The 19,244-nt window shown below is 43.5% G+C and overlaps 2 long non-coding RNA genes across 2 annotated transcripts in view; both read right to left on the reverse strand.

The window, feature by feature from the left end:
• The window catches only part of LOC137380897 (uncharacterized), a 67,290-nt gene extending 57,348 nt beyond the window's left edge, over positions 1-9,942 (reverse strand). Inside the window, exon 1 of the long non-coding RNA XR_010977086.1 lies at positions 9,860-9,942. This is a non-coding gene — a long non-coding RNA (uncharacterized lncRNA). The remainder of the gene's footprint in view (positions 1-9,859) is intronic.
• A 4,819-nt stretch (positions 9,943-14,761) lies between these two features.
• Positions 14,762-18,385, reverse strand: LOC137380484 (uncharacterized). The gene is made up of 2 exons (XR_010977038.1): positions 17,984-18,385; positions 14,762-17,404 (listed from the first exon to the last, which is right to left on the reverse strand). It is a non-coding gene; the product is annotated as an uncharacterized lncRNA (long non-coding RNA).
• Positions 18,386-19,244: the final 859 nt, after the last annotated feature.

The raw sequence follows: 19,244 nt of genomic DNA on the forward strand, positions 1-19,244 counted from the left end.
TGGAGCTAAGGTGGATATTAATGGATTCCTGTTCGGTGGGGGTATGAATCGATATGTAGCTTAGGTTGGGATTAATAGATTCCTGTTAGGTGAGGGTATTAATGGAAAATGGAGCTAAGGTGGGTATTAATGGATTCTTGTTAGGTGAGGATATTAATGGATCTGGAGCTAAGTTGGAAATTAATGGATTCCTGTTCGGTGAGGGTATTAATGGATATGGAGCTAAGGTGGGTATTAATGGATTATTTTTCGGTGAGGGTATTGATGGATATGGAGCTAAGGTGGGTATTAATGGATTCCTGTTCGGTGAGGGTATTAATGGATATGGAGCTAAGGTGGGTATTAATGGATTCTTGTTAGGGGAGGGTATTAATGGATATGGAGCTAAGGTGGGTATTAATGGAATTCTGTTCGATGAGGGTATTAATGGATATGGAGATAAGGTGGGCATTAATGGATTCCTGTTCGGTGAGGGTATTAATGGATATGGAGCTAAGGTGGGTATTAATGGATTCCGGTTAGGTGAGGGTATTAATGGATATGGAGCTAAGGTGGGTATTAATGGATTATTTTTCGGTGAGGGTATTGATGGATATGGAGCTAAGGTGGGTATTAATGGATTCCTGTTCGGTGAGGGTATTAATGGATATGGAGCTAAGGTGGGTATTAATGGATTCTTGTTAGGGGAGGGTATTAATGGATATGGAGCTAAGGTGGGTATTAATGGAATTCTGTTCGATGAGGGTATTAATAGATATGGAGATAAGGTGGGCATTAATGGATTCCTGTTCGGTGAGGGTATTAATGGATATGGAGCTAAGGTGGGTATTAATGGTATTCTGTTCGGTGAGGGTATTGATGGATATGGAGCTAAGGTGGGTATTAATGGATTCCTGTTCGGTGAGGGTATTAATGGATATGGAGCTAAGGTGGGTATTAATGGATTCCTGTTCGGTGAGGGTATTAATGGATTTGGAGCTAAGGTGGGTATTAATGGATTATTTTTCGGTGAGGGTATTGATGGATATGGAGCTAAGGTGGGTATTAATGGATTCCTGTTCGGTGAGGGTATTAATGGATATGGAGCTAAGGTGGGTATTAATGGATTCCTGTTCGGTGAGGGTATTAATGGATTTGGAGCTAAGGTGGGTATTAATGGATTATTTTTCGGTGAGGGTATTGATGGATATGGAGCCAAGGTGGGTATTCATGGATTCCTGTTCGGTGAGGATATTAATGGATATGGAGCTAAGGTGGGTATTAATGGATTCCCGTTCGGTGAGGGTATTAATGGATATGGAGCTAAGGTGGGTATTAATGGATTATTTTTCGGTGAGGGTATTAATGGATATGGAGCACAGGTGGGTATTAATGGATTCCTGTTCGGTGGGGGTATTAATGGATATGGAGTTAAGGTGGGTATTAATGGAATTCTGTTAGGTGAGGGTATTAATGGATATGGAGCTAATGTGGGTATTAATGGATTCCTGTTCGGTGAGGATATTAATGGATATGGAGCTAAGGTGGGTATTAATGGATTCCTGTTAGGTGAGGGTATTAATGGATATGGAGCTAAGGTGGGTATTAATTGATTCCTATTGGGTGAAGGTATTAATGGATATGGAGCTCAGGTGGGTATTAATGGATTCCTTTTCGGTGGGGGTATTAATGGATATGGAGCTAAGGTGGGTATTAATTGATTCTTGTTCGGTGAGGGTATTAATGGATATGGAGCTGAGGCGGGTATGTGTGGATCCTTGATCTGTGGGGGTTTTAATAAATATGGAGCTAAGGAGGATATTAGTGGATTCTTGTTCGGTGGGGTATTAATGGATATGGAGCTAAGGTGGGTATTAGTGGATTCCTGTTAGGTGAGGGTATTAATGGATATGGAGCTAAGGTGGGTATTAATGGATTCCTGTTAGGTGAGGGTATTAATGGATATGGAACTTAGGAGGGTACTAATGGATTCTTATTAGATGCGGGTATTAATGGATATGGAGCTAAGGTAATGAAAGGTCACTGACCTGAAATGTGAACTCTGCTTCTCTCTCCACAGATGCTGCCAGGCCTGCTAAGTATTCCCAGCATTCCTAGATTTTTTAATTAATGGATTCTTGTTAGGTGCGGGTATAAATGGATATGGAGCAAAGGTGGGTATTAATGGATTCCTGTTACGTGAGGATATTAATGGATATGGTGCTAATGTGGGTATTAATGGATTCCTGTTAGGTGAGGGTATTTATGGATATGGAGCCAAGGTGGGTATTAATTGATTCCTGTTCGGTGAGTGTATGAATGGATATGGAGCTAAGGTGGGTATTAATGGATTCCTGTTAGGTGAGGGTATTAATAGAAATGGAGCTGAGGTGGGTATTAATGGATTATTTTTCGGTGAGGGTATTGATGGATATGGAGCTAAGGTGGGTATTAATGGATTCCTGTTCAGTGAGGGTTTTAATGGATATGGGGCTAAGGTGGGTATTAATGGATTATTTTTCGGTGAGGGTATTTATGGATATGGAGCCTAGGTGGGTATTAATGGTATTCTGTTAGGTGAGGCTATTAATGGATATGGAGCTAAGGTGGGTATTAATGGATTATTTTTCGGTGAGGGTATTGATGGATATGGAGCTAAGATGGGCATTAATGGATTCCTGTTCGGTGAGGGTATTAATGGATATGGAGCTAAGGTGGGTATTAATGGTATTCTGTTAGGTGAGGCTATTAATAGATATGGAGCTAAGGTGGGTATTAATGGATTCCGGTTAGGTGAGGGTATTAATGGATATGGAGCTAAGGTGGGTATTAATGGATTATTTTTCGGTGAGGGTATTGATGGATATGGAGCCAAGGTGGGTATTAATGGATTCCTGTTCGGTGAGGGTATTAATGGATATGGAGCTAAGGTGGGTATTAATGGATTCCTGTTCGGTAAGGGTATTAATGGATATGGAGCTAAGGTGGGTATTAATGGATTCCTGTTCGGTGAGGGTATTAATGGATATGGAGCTAAGGTGGGTATTAATGGATTATTTTTCGGTGAGGGTATTAATGGATATGGAGCACAGGTGGGTATTAGTTGATTGCTGTTGGGTGAAGGTATTAATGGATATGGAGCTCAGGTGGGTATTAATGGATTCCTGTTCGGTGGGGGTATTAATGGATATGGAGTTAAGGTGGGTATTAATGGAATTCTGTTAGGTGAGGGTATTAATGGATATGGAGCTAATGTGGGTATTAATGGATTCCTGTTCGGTGAGGGTATTAATGGATATGGAGCTAAGGTGGGTATTAATGGATTCCTGTTAGGTGAGGGTATTAATGGATATGGAGCTAAGGTGGGTATTAATTGATTCCTATTGGGTGAAGGTATTAATGGATATGGAGCTCAGGTGGGTATTAATGGATTCCTGTTCGGTGGGGGTATTAATGGATATGGAGTTAAGGTGGGTATTAATGGAATTCTGTTGGGTGAGGGTATTAATGGATATGGAGCTAAGGTGGGTATTCATGTATTCCTGTTGGGTGAAGGTATTAATGGATATGGAGCTAAGGTGGGTATTAATGGATTCCTTTTCGGTGGGGGTATTAATGGATATGGAGCTAAGGTGGGTATTAATTGATTCTTGTTCGGTGAGGGTATTAATGGATATGGAGCTGAGGCGGGTATGTGTGGATCCTTGATCTGTGGGGGTATTAATGGATATGGAGCTAAGGTGGGTATTAATGGATTCCTGTTAGGTGAGGGTATTAATGGACATGGAACTTAGGAGGGTACTAATGGATTCTTATTAGATGCGGGTATTAATGGATATGGAGCTAAGGTAATGAAGGGTCACTGACCTGAAATGTGAACTCTGCTTCTCTCTCCACAGATGCTGCCAGGCCTGCTAAGTATTCCCAGCATTCCTAGATTTTTTAATTAATGGATTCTTGTTAGGTGCGGGTATAAATGGATATGGAGCAAAGGTGGGTATTAATGGATTCCTGTTACGTGAGGATATTAATGGATATGGTGCTAATGTGGGTATTAATGGATTCCTGTTACGTGAGGATATTAATGGATATGGTGTTAATGTGGGTATTAATGGATTCCTGTTAGGTGAGGGTATTTATGGATATGGAGCCAAGGTGGGTATTAATTGATTCCTGTTCGGTGAGGGTATGAATGGATATGGAGCTAAGGTGGGTATTAATGGATTCCTGTTAGGTGAGGGTATTTATGGATATGGAGCTGAGGTGGGTATTAATGGATTCCTGCTAGGTGAGGGTATTTATGGATATGGAGCCAAGGTGGGTATTAATTGATTCCTGTTCGGTGAGGGTATTAATGGATATGGAGCTAAGGTGGGTATTAATGGATTCCTGTTAGGTGAGGGTATTAATGGAAATGGAGCTGAGGTGGGTATTAATGGATTATTTTTCGGTGAGGGTATTGATGGATATGGAGCTAAGGTGGGTATTAATGGATTCCTGTTCAGTGAGGGTTTTGATGGATATGGGGCTAAGGTGGGTATTAATGGATTGTTTTTCGGTGAGGGTATTTATGGATATGGAGCCTAGGTTGGTATTATTGGATTCCTGTTAGGTGAGGGTATTGATGGATATGGAGCTAAGGTGGGTATTAATGGATTCCTGTTAGGTGAGGGTATTAATGGATATGGAGCTAAGTTGGGTATTAATGGATTATTTTTCGGTGAGGGTATTGATGGATATGGAGCTAAGGTGGGTATTAATGGATTCCTGTTCGGTGGGGGTATTAATGGATATGGAGCTAAGGTGGGTATTAATGGAATTCTGTTGGGTGAGGGTATTAATGGATATGGAGCTAAGGTGGGTATTAATGGATTCCTGTTCGGTGGGGGTATTAATGGATATGGAGTTAAGGTGGGTATTAATGGAATTCTGTTGGGTGAGGGTATTAATGGATATGGAGCTAAGGTGGGTATTCATGTATTCCTGTTGGGTGAAGGTATTAATGGATATGGAGCTAAGGTGGGTATTAATGGATTCCTTTTCGGTGGGGGTATTAATGGATATGGAGCTAAGGTGGGTATTAATTGATTCTTGTTCGGTGAGGGTATTAATGGATATGGAGCTAAGGTGGGTATTAATGGATTATTTTTCGGTGAGGGTATTGATGGATATGGAGCCAAGGTGGGTATTAATGGATTCCTGTTCGGTGAGGGTATTAATGGATATGGAGCTAAGGTGGGTATTAATGGATTCCTGTTCGGTAAGGGTATTAATGGATATGGAGCTAAGGTGGGTATTAATGGATTCCTGTTCGGTGAGGGTATTAATGGATATGGAGCTAAGGTGGGTATTAATGGATTATTTTTCGGTGAGGGTATTAATGGATATGGAGCACAGGTGGGTATTAATTGATTGCTGTTGGGTGAAGGTATTAATGGATATGGAGCTCAGGTGGGTATTAATGGATTCCTGTTCGGTGGGGGTATTAATGGATATGGAGTTAAGGTGGGTATTAATGGAATTCTGTTAGGTGAGGGTATTAATGGATATGGAGCTAATGTGGGTATTAATGGATTCCTGTTCGGTGAGGGTATTAATGGATATGGAGCTAAGGTGGGTATTAATGGATTCCTGTTAGGTGAGGGTATTAATGGATATGGAGCTAAGGTGGGTATTAATTGATTCCTATTGGGTGAAGGTATTAATGGATATGGAGCTCAGGTGGGTATTAATGGATTCCTGTTCGGTGGGGGTATTAATGGATATGGAGTTAAGGTGGGTATTAATGGAATTCTGTTGGGTGAGGGTATTAATGGATATGGAGCTAAGGTGGGTATTCATGTATTCCTGTTGGGTGAAGGTATTAATGGATATGGAGCTAAGGTGGGTATTAATGGATTCCTTTTCGGTGGGGGTATTAATGGATATGGAGCTAAGGTGGGTATTAATTGATTCTTGTTCGGTGAGGGTATTAATGGATATGGAGCTGAGGCGGGTATGTGTGGATCCTTGATCTGTGGGGGTATTAATGGATATGGAGCTAAGGTGGGTATTAATGGATTCCTGTTAGGTGAGGGTATTAATGGACATGGAACTTAGGAGGGTACTAATGGATTCTTATTAGATGCGGGTATTAATGGATATGGAGCTAAGGTAATGAAGGGTCACTGACCTGAAATGTGAACTCTGCTTCTCTCTCCACAGATGCTGCCAGGCCTGCTAAGTATTCCCAGCATTCCTAGATTTTTTAATTAATGGATTCTTGTTAGGTGCGGGTATAAATGGATATGGAGCAAAGGTGGGTATTAATGGATTCCTGTTACGTGAGGATATTAATGGATATGGTGCTAATGTGGGTATTAATGGATTCCTGTTACGTGAGGATATTAATGGATATGGTGTTAATGTGGGTATTAATGGATTCCTGTTAGGTGAGGGTATTTATGGATATGGAGCCAAGGTGGGTATTAATTGATTCCTGTTCGGTGAGGGTATGAATGGATATGGAGCTAAGGTGGGTATTAATGGATTCCTGTTAGGTGAGGGTATTTATGGATATGGAGCTGAGGTGGGTATTAATGGATTCCTGCTAGGTGAGGGTATTTATGGATATGGAGCCAAGGTGGGTATTAATTGATTCCTGTTCGGTGAGGGTATTAATGGATATGGAGCTAAGGTGGGTATTAATGGATTCCTGTTAGGTGAGGGTATTAATGGAAATGGAGCTGAGGTGGGTATTAATGGATTATTTTTCGGTGAGGGTATTGATGGATATGGAGCTAAGGTGGGTATTAATGGATTCCTGTTCAGTGAGGGTTTTGATGGATATGGGGCTAAGGTGGGTATTAATGGATTGTTTTTCGGTGAGGGTATTTATGGATATGGAGCCTAGGTTGGTATTATTGGATTCCTGTTAGGTGAGGGTATTAATGGATATGGAGCTAAGGTGGGTATTAATGGATTATTTTTCGGAAGGTATTGATGGATATGGAGCTAAGGTGGGTATTAATGGATTCCTGTTAGGTGAGGGTATTAATGGATATGGAGCTAAGTTGGGTATTAATGGATTATTTTTCGGTGAGGGTATTGATGGATATGGAGCTAAGGTGGGTATTAATGGATTCCTGTTCGGTGGGGGTATTAATGGATATGGAGCTAAGGTGGGTATTAATGGAATTCTGTTGGGTGAGGGTATTAATGGATATGGAGCTAAGGTGGGTATTAATGGATTCCTGTTCGGTGGGGGTATTAATGGATATGGAGTTAAGGTGGGTATTAATGGAATTCTGTTGGGTGAGGGTATTAATGGATATGGAGCTAAGGTGGGTATTCATGTATTCCTGTTGGGTGAAGGTATTAATGGATATGGAGCTAAGGTGGGTATTAATGGATTCCTTTTCGGTGGGGGTATTAATGGATATGGAGCTAAGGTGGGTATTAATTGATTCTTGTTCGGTGAGGGTATTAATGGATATGGAGCTGAGGCGGGTATGTGTGGATCCTTGATCTGTGGGGGTATTAATGGATATGGAGCTAAGGTGGGTATTAATGGATTCCTGTTAGGTGAGGGTATTAATGGACATGGAACTTAGGAGGGTACTAATGGATTCTTATTAGATGCGGGTATTAATGGATATGGAGCTAAGGTAATGAAGGGTCACTGACCTGAAATGTGAACTCTGCTTCTCTCTCCACAGATGCTGCCAGGCCTGCTAAGTATTCCCAGCATTCCTAGATTTTTTAATTAATGGATTCTTGTTAGGTGCGGGTATAAATGGATATGGAGCAAAGGTGGGTATTAATGGATTCCTGTTACGTGAGGATATTAATGGATATGGTGCTAATGTGGGTATTAATGGATTCCTGTTACGTGAGGATATTAATGGATATGGTGTTAATGTGGGTATTAATGGATTCCTGTTAGGTGAGGGTATTTATGGATATGGAGCCAAGGTGGGTATTAATTGATTCCTGTTCGGTGAGGGTATGAATGGATATGGAGCTAAGGTGGGTATTAATGGATTCCTGTTAGGTGAGGGTATTTATGGATATGGAGCTGAGGTGGGTATTAATGGATTCCTGCTAGGTGAGGGTATTTATGGATATGGAGCCAAGGTGGGTATTAATTGATTCCTGTTCGGTGAGGGTATTAATGGATATGGAGCTAAGGTGGGTATTAATGGATTCCTGTTAGGTGAGGGTATTAATGGAAATGGAGCTGAGGTGGGTATTAATGGATTATTTTTCGGTGAGGGTATTGATGGATATGGAGCCTAGGTTGGTATTATTGGATTCCTGTTAGGTGAGGGTATTAATGGATATGGAGCTAAGGTGGGTATTAATGGATTATTTTTCGGAAGGTATTGATGGATATGGAGCTAAGGTGGGTATTAATGGATTCCTGTTAGGTGAGGGTATTAATGGATATGGAGCTAAGTTGGGTATTAATGGATTATTTTTCGGTGAGGGTATTGATGGATATGGAGCTAAGGTGGGTATTAATGGATTCCTGTTCGGTGGGGGTATTAATGGATATGGAGCTAAGGTGGGTATTAATGGATTCCTGTTAGGTGAGGGTATTAATGGATTTGGAGCTAAGGTGGGTATTAATGGAATTCTGTTAGGTGAGGGTATTAATGGATATGGAGCTAAGGTGGGTATTAATGGATTATTTTTCAGTGAGGGTATTGATGGATATGGAGCTAAGGTGGATATTAATGGATTCCTGTTAGGTGAGGGTATTAATGGATATGGAGCTAAGGTGGGTATTAATGGAATTCTGTTAGGTGAGGATATTGATGGATATGGAGCTAAGGTGGGTATTAATGGATTATTTTTCAGTGAGGGTATTGATGGATATGGAGCTAAGGTGGATATTAATGGATTCCTGTTAGGTGAGGGTATTAATGGATATGGAGCTAAGGTGGGTATTAATGGAATTCTGTTAGGTGAGGATATTGATGGATATGGAGCTAAGGTGGGCATTAATGGATTCCTGTTCGGTGAGGGTATTGATGGATATGGAGCTAAGGTGGATATTAATGGATTCCTGTTAGGTGAGGGTATTAATGGATTTGGAGCTAAGGTGGGTATTAATGGAATTCAGTTAGGTGAGGATATTGATGGATATGGAGCTAAGGTGGGTATTAATGGATTATTTTTCAGTGAGGGTATTAATGTATATGGAGCCAAGGTGGGTATTAATGGATTCTTGTTCGGTGAGGGTATTAATGGATATGGAGCTAAGGTGGGTATTCATGGATTTTTGTTAGTTCTGGGTATGAATAATTATGGAGCTAAGCTGGGTAAATGGAGCTGAGGTGCAGATCAGCCATGACCTAATTGAATGGAGCTGCAGACCCATAGGCCTCAATGGCCTCCTCATGTTCCTAAGCATCCTCCGACACTCAATATCCTGGTTCACAGATGAAGAGTGGCCACTTCACTGGGACTGGAACTCGAGCAGAGCCTGTGGAACCGCAGCCCCAGCACAGATCAGCTCCTTCAGGAGGAGAGGAAGAAAATGGTGAGAAACGCCCTGCGTGCAGTGACAAAAGAAATGAGTCAATGATCTTTTCTTCCAGTCTCATTGGGATCAACAATTTCAGATCAGAACCCCTGCTTCCATTTTTTCAGCGTGTAACAGCTGTTGGTAATGATTCCGTTGCTGCCATTTACATCTCCTCTACACCCATCTTTCGTTTCCTGAATTGTCTCATTATCTCCTTCTATCTCACACGATCCTCCCTTTCGTCATTTAATCTCTCCTCCCTCCCACCCTATAACAGACTTTCCCTTTTCTACTCTCCTCCTCTCCCTGCCTCTGTATTGTTTAAACATGAAACGTTAACTCTCCTTCTCTCCACAGATGCTGTCCTACCTGCTGAGGATTTACAGTACTTTCTCTGTTTATTTGCTTCAGTAATTTTCTCTCGGGGTCACTGGGTCCTTGAAGTCCCGCCCACTCCCTGCTCCCTCACCAGGATGGCAGCTCATGCGCCCTTCTTCCTCCACAAAGATGGCGGCCGGTTGCTGGGCAACCGGATTCTCCCTGGGAGGGAAGGCCCGTCTCCCCGATCTGCTCTGACTTCCATTCGCAAGATGGCGGCCAGTAGCCCTGCTCCCTCGGGCCTGTCATCGCCGAGTAAACCCGGGGTCCATGGCTTCTTATTCGGAGTCTCAGGCCTACCCTAGGTGTTTATGAAACTGCCCCACCCACTCATTGCTCCAATTCTTGCTTTGCGCCCATAATCTCCTCTCGCCGCTCGTTCCCTCTCAGTTCCCGGCCCTACCATCCGTACTGTGCATGCTCAGAGGAAGTCAGCCCCCGCGCCGGCGTACTGGGCTCCTGCAAACATTCTTCGGGGACTTCCAGACCCGCGGCGGAATCTGGGAACATCAATCTCACTGGGCTCCTGTCGTTATTGATAGGGGACTTCCTGATTCGCGGAGAGTTCAGAGTAAATACACCGTCATTGAAAACTACAATTGCTACACAGAAAATTCATTTTCTTTGTCATTCAATTCAGATTGGACCTTTTTCTCTACCTGTTCAGGTGGTGCTCACCTGATACAGTGTCACTGGATAAAAACAAAAACTGCTAAGTTTCCTAATGCACCAGAAATATGAAACAAACAATAATAGCAATACAATGATACATACAAACAATTAAATCAAAATGTGAATGTGTAGTTCGATCATCACCTTGGTCACGAAAGGCACCAAGCGTACATGTCGACACTGCATCCTCCTCCAGGGCCACCCAAGCACAGACAAGACCATGGAAGAGACACTGGCAGCCAAAGCCCCATAGACCCAGCCCATCCTGGAACTACAAATCAGAGAAGTCTTCTTCAGTGCCCCTGCTACATGACTCAACATCCACCTCCTTACCATTAGTGCCCTGTGTGTGTAGTCTGTACAGTCTCCATGTACCCCATCCTCTGATTTATGTTTACTCATCAGCTTTCCATCCATTCTGTGAGCTAACCCTACAATCCACACTGCCTGATTTTGGTCAACTTGCAGATTGTATGTACTGTTACGGATGGCAAGCAGGTTACAAAACAGAATTAGAATTAGAATATTACAGCGCAGTACAGGCCCTTCGGCCCTCGATGTTGCGCCGATCATCTGACCTACACTATTCCATTTACATCCATATGTCTATCCAATGACCACTTAAATGCCCTTAAAGTTGGCGAGTCTACTACTGTTGCAGGCAGGGCGTTCCACGCCCCTACTACTCTCTGCGTAAAGAAACTACCTCTGACATCTGTCCTATATCTTTCACCCCTCAACTTAAAGCTATGTCCCCTCGTGTTTGCCATCCTCATCCGAGGAAAAAGACTCTCACTATCCACCCTATCTAACCCTCTGATTATCTTGTATGTCTCTATTAAGTCACCTCTCCTCCTCCTTCTCTCTAACGAAAACAACCCCAAGTCCCTCAGCCTTTCCTCGTAAGACCTTCCTTCCATACCAGGCAACATCCTAGTAAATCTCCTCTGCACCCTTTCCAAAGCTTCGACATCCTTCCTATAATGCGGTGACCAGAACTGCACGCAATACTCCAGGTGCGGCCTCACCAGAGTTTTGTACAGCTGCATCATGACCCCGTGGCTCTGAAACTCGATCCCCCTACTAATAAAGGCTAACACACCATATGCCTTCTTAACAGCCCTATTAACCTGGGTAGCAACTTTCAGGGATTTATGTACCTGGATACCAAGATCTCTCTGCTCATCTACACTACCAAGAATCTTCCCATTAGCCCAGTACTCTGCATTGCTGTTACTCCTTCCAAAGTGAATCACCTCACACTTCTCCGCATTAAACTCCATTTGCCATCTCTCAGCCCAGCTCTGCAGCCTATCTATGTCCCTCTGTACCCTACAACACCCTTCGACACTATCCACAACTCCACCGACCTTCGTGTCATCCGCAAATTTACTAACCCACCCTTCTACACCCTCATCCAGGTCGTTTATAAAAATGACAAACAGCAGTGGCCCCAAAACAGAACCTTGCGGTACACCACTAGTAACTAAACTCCAGGATGAACATTTGCCATCAACCACCACCCTCTGTCTTCTTTCAGCTAGCCAATTTCTGATCCAAAGCTCTAAATCACCTTCAACCCCATACTTGCGTATTTTCTGCAATAGCCTACCGTGGGGAACCTTATCAAACGCCTTACTGAAATCCATATACACCACATCCACGGCTTTACCCTCATCCACCTGTTTGGTCACCTTCTCGAAAAACTCAATAAGGTTTGTGAGGCACGACCTACCTTTCACAAAACCGTGCTGACTATCGCAAATGAACTTATTCTTTTCAAGATGATTATAAATCCTGTCTCTTATAACCTTTTCCAACATTTTACCCACAACCGAAGTAAGGCTCACAGGTCTATAATTACCAGGGCTGTCTCTACTCCCCTTCTTGAACAAGGGGACAACATTTGCTATCCTCCAGTCCTCCGGCACTACTCCTGTCGACAATGACGACTTGAAGATCAACAACAACGGCTCTGCAATCTCCTCCCTGGCTTCCCAGAGAATCCTAGGATAAATCCCATCTGGCCCAGGGGACTTATCTATTTTCACTCTTTCCAAAATTGCTAACACCTCCTCCTTGTGAATCTCAATCCCATCTAGCCTAGTGGGCTGTATCTCAGTAATCTCCTCGGCAACATTTTCTTTCTCTACTGTAAATACTGACGAAAAATATTCATTTAACGCTTCCCCTATCTCCTCTGATTCCGCACACAACTTCCCACTACTATCCTTGATTGGCCCTGTTCTAACTCTTATCATTCGTTTATTCCTGATATACCTATAGAAAGCCTTAGGGTTTTCTTTGATCCTATCCGCCAATGACTTCTCGTGTCCTCTCCTTGCTCTTCTTAGCCCTCCCTTTAGATCCTTCCTGGCTAGCTTGTAACTCTCAAGCGCCCTAACTGAGCCTTCACGTCTCATCCTAACATAAGCCGCCCTCTTCCTCTTGACAAGCGCTTCAACTTCTTGAGTAAACCACGGCTCCCTTGCTCGACAATTTCCTCCCTGCCTGACAGGTACATACTTATCAAGGACACGCATTAGCTGCTCCTTGAATAAGCTCCACATTTCGTTTGTGCCCATCCCCTGCAGTTTCCTTCCCCATCCTACACATCCTAAATCTTGCCTAATCGCGTCATAATTTCCTTTCCCCCAGCTATAATTCTTGCCCTGCGGTATATACCTGTCCCTGCCCATCGCTAAGGTAAACCTAACCGAATTGTGATCACTATCGCCAAAGTGCTCACCTACATCTAAATCGAACACCTGGCCGGGTTCATTACCCAGTACCAAATCCAATGTGGCATCGCCCCTGCTTGGCCTGTCCACATACTGTGTCAGAAAACCCTCCTGCACACACTGGACAAAAACAGACCCATCTAAAGTACTCGAACTATAGTATTTCCAGTCAATATTTGGAAAGTTAAAGTCCCCCATAACCACTACCCTGTTACTCTCGCTCCTGTCGAGAATCATCTTCGCTATCCTTTCCTCTACATCTCTGGAACTATTCGGAGGTCTATAGAAAACTCCCAACAGGGTGACCTCTCCTCTCCTGTTTCTAACAGGAGACTTGGGGTATAGAGTATCTTCTCACACTGGCAAAAGGTGGGAAGTGGTGTTCCACAGGAGCGATGCTGGAACCACTGTTATTCACAATTTACATATCAGCCTCAAGAAAACGAACATCATGGGGCAGGATGTCAGAAATGCTCCATCCATCAATATTGGCGACCACGCTCTGGAAGTGGTTCAAGAGTTCACCTACCTAGGCTCAACTATCACCAGTAACCTGTCTCTAGATGCAGAAATCAACAAGCGCATGGGTAAGGCTTCCACTGCTATGTCCAGACTGGCCAAGAGAGTGTGGGAAAATGGCGCACTGACACGGAACACAAAAGTCCGAGTGTATCAGGCCTGTGTCCTCAGTACCTTGCTCTACGGCAGCGAGGCCTGGACAACGTATGCCAGCCAAGAGCGACGTCTCAATTCATTCCATCTTCGCTGCCTTTGGAGAATCCTTGGCATCAGGTGGCAGGACTATATCTCCAACACAGAAGTCCTTGAAGCGGCCAACACCCCCAGCTTATACACACTACTGAGTCAGCGGCGCTTGAGATGGCTTGGCCATGTGAGCCGCATGGAAGATGGCAGGATCCCCAAAGACACATTGTACAGCGAGCTCGCCACTGGTATCAGACCCACCGGCCGTCCATGTCTCCGTTATAAAGACGTCTGCAAACGCGACATGAAATCGTGTGACATTGATCACAAGTCGTGGGAGTCAGTTGCCAGCATTCGCCAGAGCTGGCGGGCAGCCATAAAGACAGGGCTAAATTGTGGCGAGTCGAAGAGACTTAGTAGTTGGCAGGAAAAAAGACAGAGGCGCAAGGGGAGAGCCAACTGTGCAACAGCCCCAACAAACAAATTTCTCTGCAGCACCTGTGGAAGAGCCTGTCACTCCAGAATTGGCCTTTATAGCCACTCCAGGCGCTGCTTCACAAACCACTGACCACCTCCAGGCGTGTATCCATTGTCTCTCGAGATAAGGAGGCCCAAAGAAGAAGAAGAAGAATAACAATTTCAACTCAGCAATCAGAAATAGAATTTTGAAATTTGGGAGTGGAATTACTGTAAACCGCAGATAAGAATTCTCAATGAACAAAATTTTGCACAGCTCATTATATCTTTAATTCAATAGCAAACAAGGAGACCAAGAAGTGATTAACTATTTTATTTATTAATTACCAAATTGGGAGGTATTGCTAATAGTGAGGAAGACAGCAACTAAATCCTTATGTCTAACATGACACATCAATAAAATAGGGAATTCCTGGAAACACGCTGCCAGTCCTTCTTCATCTGAAGATCAAATGTCTGTGGGATAATTTTCCCAGCAGTTAACAGGTTCCTGTGGCCTCCTCCATCTACTATATTATGCGCATGATACAAAACTTGGAAGTATTGTGAACGGTGAGGAAGGTAGCATAGAACTTCAAAAGGAAATAGACAGGTTGGTGCAATGGCGGACAAGTGGCACAAGAAATTTAACACAGAGAAGTGTGAAGTGATTCACTTTGGTAGAAAGAACGCGGAGAGACACTATCAAATAAAGGGTACAATTCTAATGGGGATGCAGGAGCAGAGGGATCTGGGTGTATATGTGCATAAATCATTGAAGGTGGCAGGACAAGTTGAAAGCATGGTTAATAAAACCTACAGCATCCAAGGCTCTATTAATAGGAGCACAGAGTACAAAGTTATGTTAAACATGTATGAAACACCGTTTGGTCTCAAATGGAGTACTGCACGAATTTCTGGGCACCAAACTTTAGAATGTGGAGGCATTAGAGAGGGTGCAGGAAAAATTGATGAGAATGCCTCCAGGGATGAGGAACTTCAGTTATTGGATAGATTAGAGAAGTTGGGACTATTTTCCTTGGAGAAGGTTGAGAGGTGATTTGATAGAGGCATTCAAAATCTGGACAGTGTAGATAGGAAGAAATGTTCCCATTGGTGGAAGGATCAGGAACAAGCGGCATAGATTTAACGTAATTGGCAAAAGAAGCCCAATTGCAACATGAGGAAAATCTTCTTCATGCAGCAAGTGGAGGGAATCTGGAATGCACTGTCAGATTGGTAGAGGCACTTTCAATCAAGGTATTCAAGAGGGAATAAGATCTGTAAAGGGGACAGGGGAGTGGTAGTAGGTAAACTGCTCCTTCAGAGAGCCAGAACAGACATGACGGGCTGAATGGCTTCCTTCTGTGCTGTAACCATTCTATGATTCTATAATATTAATGCAGTGTTTAAAACCAAATTAATTCAAATGGGTTTATTTTAAACAAGTTAATACTTGTCTTAAATTGCTAGTTTCCAGACTCTGCTACAAATGCATTAAAGCTTGGTAAAATAATTACCACAGTCACTTTCAGACTGGAAATTTAAACCTGCCGTTTCACATTTATTCAGGAACAGATCACAGTTTTACACTGATCTCGGTTTGATAACATGTTTCCAACATTCACTGTTGTTCTTCCTAACTCTAAACAGAGTTGTAAAAGAGCCTTCTGTTCTCTGTCTAGGAGCTCTGAACCTGGAAGAGAGTGGCTGGGACACATTTCTTACATGTCTGAGGATTAATTTGCACTGGGACTTTAGTGTCAGTGAAGAGGGTCGAGAAAGACCAAAGTGCCGCTTGTCCCTCTCTGTGTGATCCTGAAGGACTGTGTCCAGGCTGAAGTTTTGTTCCTGCTGTACAATCCTCCCCAGGATTGTCCTTTCCAAGCTCCAGTCAGGTGATGTTACACACTCAGTTGGGAAAGACAAAAATCTGCAACAATGTGTTTAAAACACAGCTTGACATGCTATTTGACATTTATCCAGTATATTAAACAGCAGCCCATTTATATGGATTATTAACACCAGCAGAAACAAACTCGAACTGTCAGAATAAACATGGTTCAATCCTGAATATGCTAACAGCAGAATCCAACTCCTGCAGTCACATGTGAACTTGCTGGTGTGTCAGCATGGAGGGTGACAGACTGAATCCCTTCCCACACACGGAGCAGGTGAATAGCCTCTCCCCAGTTTGAACTTGCTGGTGTGTCAGAAGATCCCTTTACTTTTAAAGGTCTTCTCACAGTCAGAACATTCAAAAGGTCTCTTAACAGTGTCAACAAGTTGATGTGTCAGAAGGTGGGATGACCGAGCAGACCCCTTTCCACATACAGAGCAGGTGAACGGCCTCTCCCCAGTGTGAATGCGCTGCTGTGTCAGTAGTTTGGAATGGGCAATTAAGCCACTTCCCACACATACAGCAGGTGAACGGACTTTCCCCAGTGTGAATGTGCTGGTGTTTCAGAAGTCTGAATAGTCGATTAAATCCCTCCCAACACACGGAACAATTGAATGGACTCTCCCTAGTGTGACAGCAGGTAGGATTACTGAGTGAATCCCTTCCCACACCGAACAGGTGAACGGCCTCTCCCCAGTGTGAATTTGCTGGTGTCTCAGAAGGTTCGATGAATGACTAAATGTCTTTCACAGAGAGAGCAGATGAATGAACTCTGCTCAGTGTGAATTTGCTGGTGTCTCAGAATGTTGGATGACTGAGTGAATCCCTTCCCACAAACAAAGCAGGTGAACGGTCTCTCCCCAGACTGCGTCGATGAGTTTCCAGCTTTGATGGGGAACTGAATCCCTTCCCACAGTCCCCACATTTCCACGGTTTCTCCATGGTGCCAGTGTCTTTCTGTATCTCCAGGTTGGATGACCAGTTCAAACCTCATCCACATGCAGATTTTGATGTAATGTTTGCTGTGAGTTCCCCATCTGTAAATCCTCCCGTTCTAATACCCTGTAAAAGGAGTTTCCAGAAGTCAGCGCAGAACAGAAATTCAGAACAGCCAAATCTGTTTTTTTTCTTTTTATAATTCATTTTATGGGATGTTGGAATTACTGAAAAGCCAGCATTTATTTCCCATCCCTAATTGCCTTATTGGCTTGGGGGACTGGAGGAGATCATAGAGATAGCGGGTGGATAGCCATGGACGGAAGTAAACAAAAGGATGAGAATTTTAAACGCTGAAGACATCAGGCATCTCTCCCAGGATAGAATGCGACTCACTAACAGAAAGGATGTTTCTTTAACTAATAAATGTGTGGAAAGATGAGAGTTTTTCCCTCTAACAATCACAAATAGACAAATAACGAGGGGGAAATCAATCTCTGTATCTTTAACAAACAGCGACATGGAAAGAGGAAAATGAATGACCTTTAAACACCTGGTCCACTTGGCACTGAAGTTTCTGAAACACAGAATAGGAATTCCAGGAAAACAAAAAACTGACAAATGTTCAAGTGTTTAGTTGATAAAAGAAATATTGATTTCACTTGGAAAGGATAAATAGTTTGCCAGGGGTTTACACTGACTCACCTGACTGGCAGTCTCAGGTTGCAGCCCTCAAAGCCCTGCGATTGCTTCCAGAAGCCGCTGCTCCCTTGCTCCTCCGGCCTCTGAGCTTCTTCCTGTTGTTTCCAGGACAATCACTCAGCTCTCGGTAATATGACCCTGCCGGATAGAGTTCAGGGGCTCAGAGGGAGAAAACAAATAACACCATGAATCTGAGTTGGGAAACACAATGAAAGCAATAGGATGCAACTGATGTGCGGTGAGGGCCTCGGGCGGGAGATGCACCATTAACCCGATGGTGCCGTGCTTCCCGCATCCTCCCTGGCTTTCTCCTCCGTTTCCTCCGACTCTGACTCACAACAACGGACAGGACCGAAGCCGCCCAGAATGCCCCACGCCTGGACCTGGGAGCATGCGTACTCTCTGCGCGTTGGATAAAGCGGTTTCTGGGGCGTAGTGAATTGTGGGAAGTATTTTTTTTTATTCATTCATGGGATGTGGGCGTCGCTGGCCATTTATTGCCCGTCCCTAATTGCCCTTGAGAAGGTGGTGTTGAGCTGCCTTCTTGAACCGCTGCAGTCCATGTGGGGTAGGTACACCCACAGTGCCAGTTGTTAGATACAACAGAGTGGCTTGCTAGGTCATTCAGAGGGCATGTAAGAGTAAACCACATTGCTGTGGGTCTGAAGTCACATGCAGGCCAGACCTGGTAAGGACAGCAGATTTCCTTTCCTAAAGGACATTAGTGAATCGGATGGGTTTTACAACAATCGACAATGGTTTCATGGCCATCATTAGACTAGCTTTTTAATTCCAGATGTATTAATTGAATTCAAATTCCATCTTCTGCTGTGGTGGGATTTGAACCCATGTCCCCAGAGCAATATCCTGGGTCTCTGAGTTACTAGTCCAGTGACAATACCACTACTCCAGTGCCATTATTTAGCAGTAGTCGGTAATGTTTTATTGTAGGCTAAGAGGCGGTCGGCAACCTGAAACATTACTTCTGTTTCTCTCTCCAGAGATGCTGCCTGACCTGTTGAATATTTCCAACATTTTCTCTTTTTATTTCACATTTCCAGCAACCACAGTATTTTGCTTTGGTTTTATTGCCGGTGGTGCATTCAGAATCGAGTCTAAAAACATAGGCAGACCAATTAAGATCCTGTTTGTATCAGGGTGAGTGTTCATGGGGAAGCTGGTTCCTGACCTCCTTTGTAGGTCCCTTTTGTTGAATCAGTTTGAGCTGAAGTGGAGATGGAGGGGAAGCTGCGGTGTTTACCAC

Source organism: Heterodontus francisci, chromosome 20, assembly GCF_036365525.1.
Source record: "Heterodontus francisci isolate sHetFra1 chromosome 20, sHetFra1.hap1, whole genome shotgun sequence".
NCBI lineage: Eukaryota > Metazoa > Chordata > Chondrichthyes > Heterodontiformes > Heterodontidae > Heterodontus > Heterodontus francisci.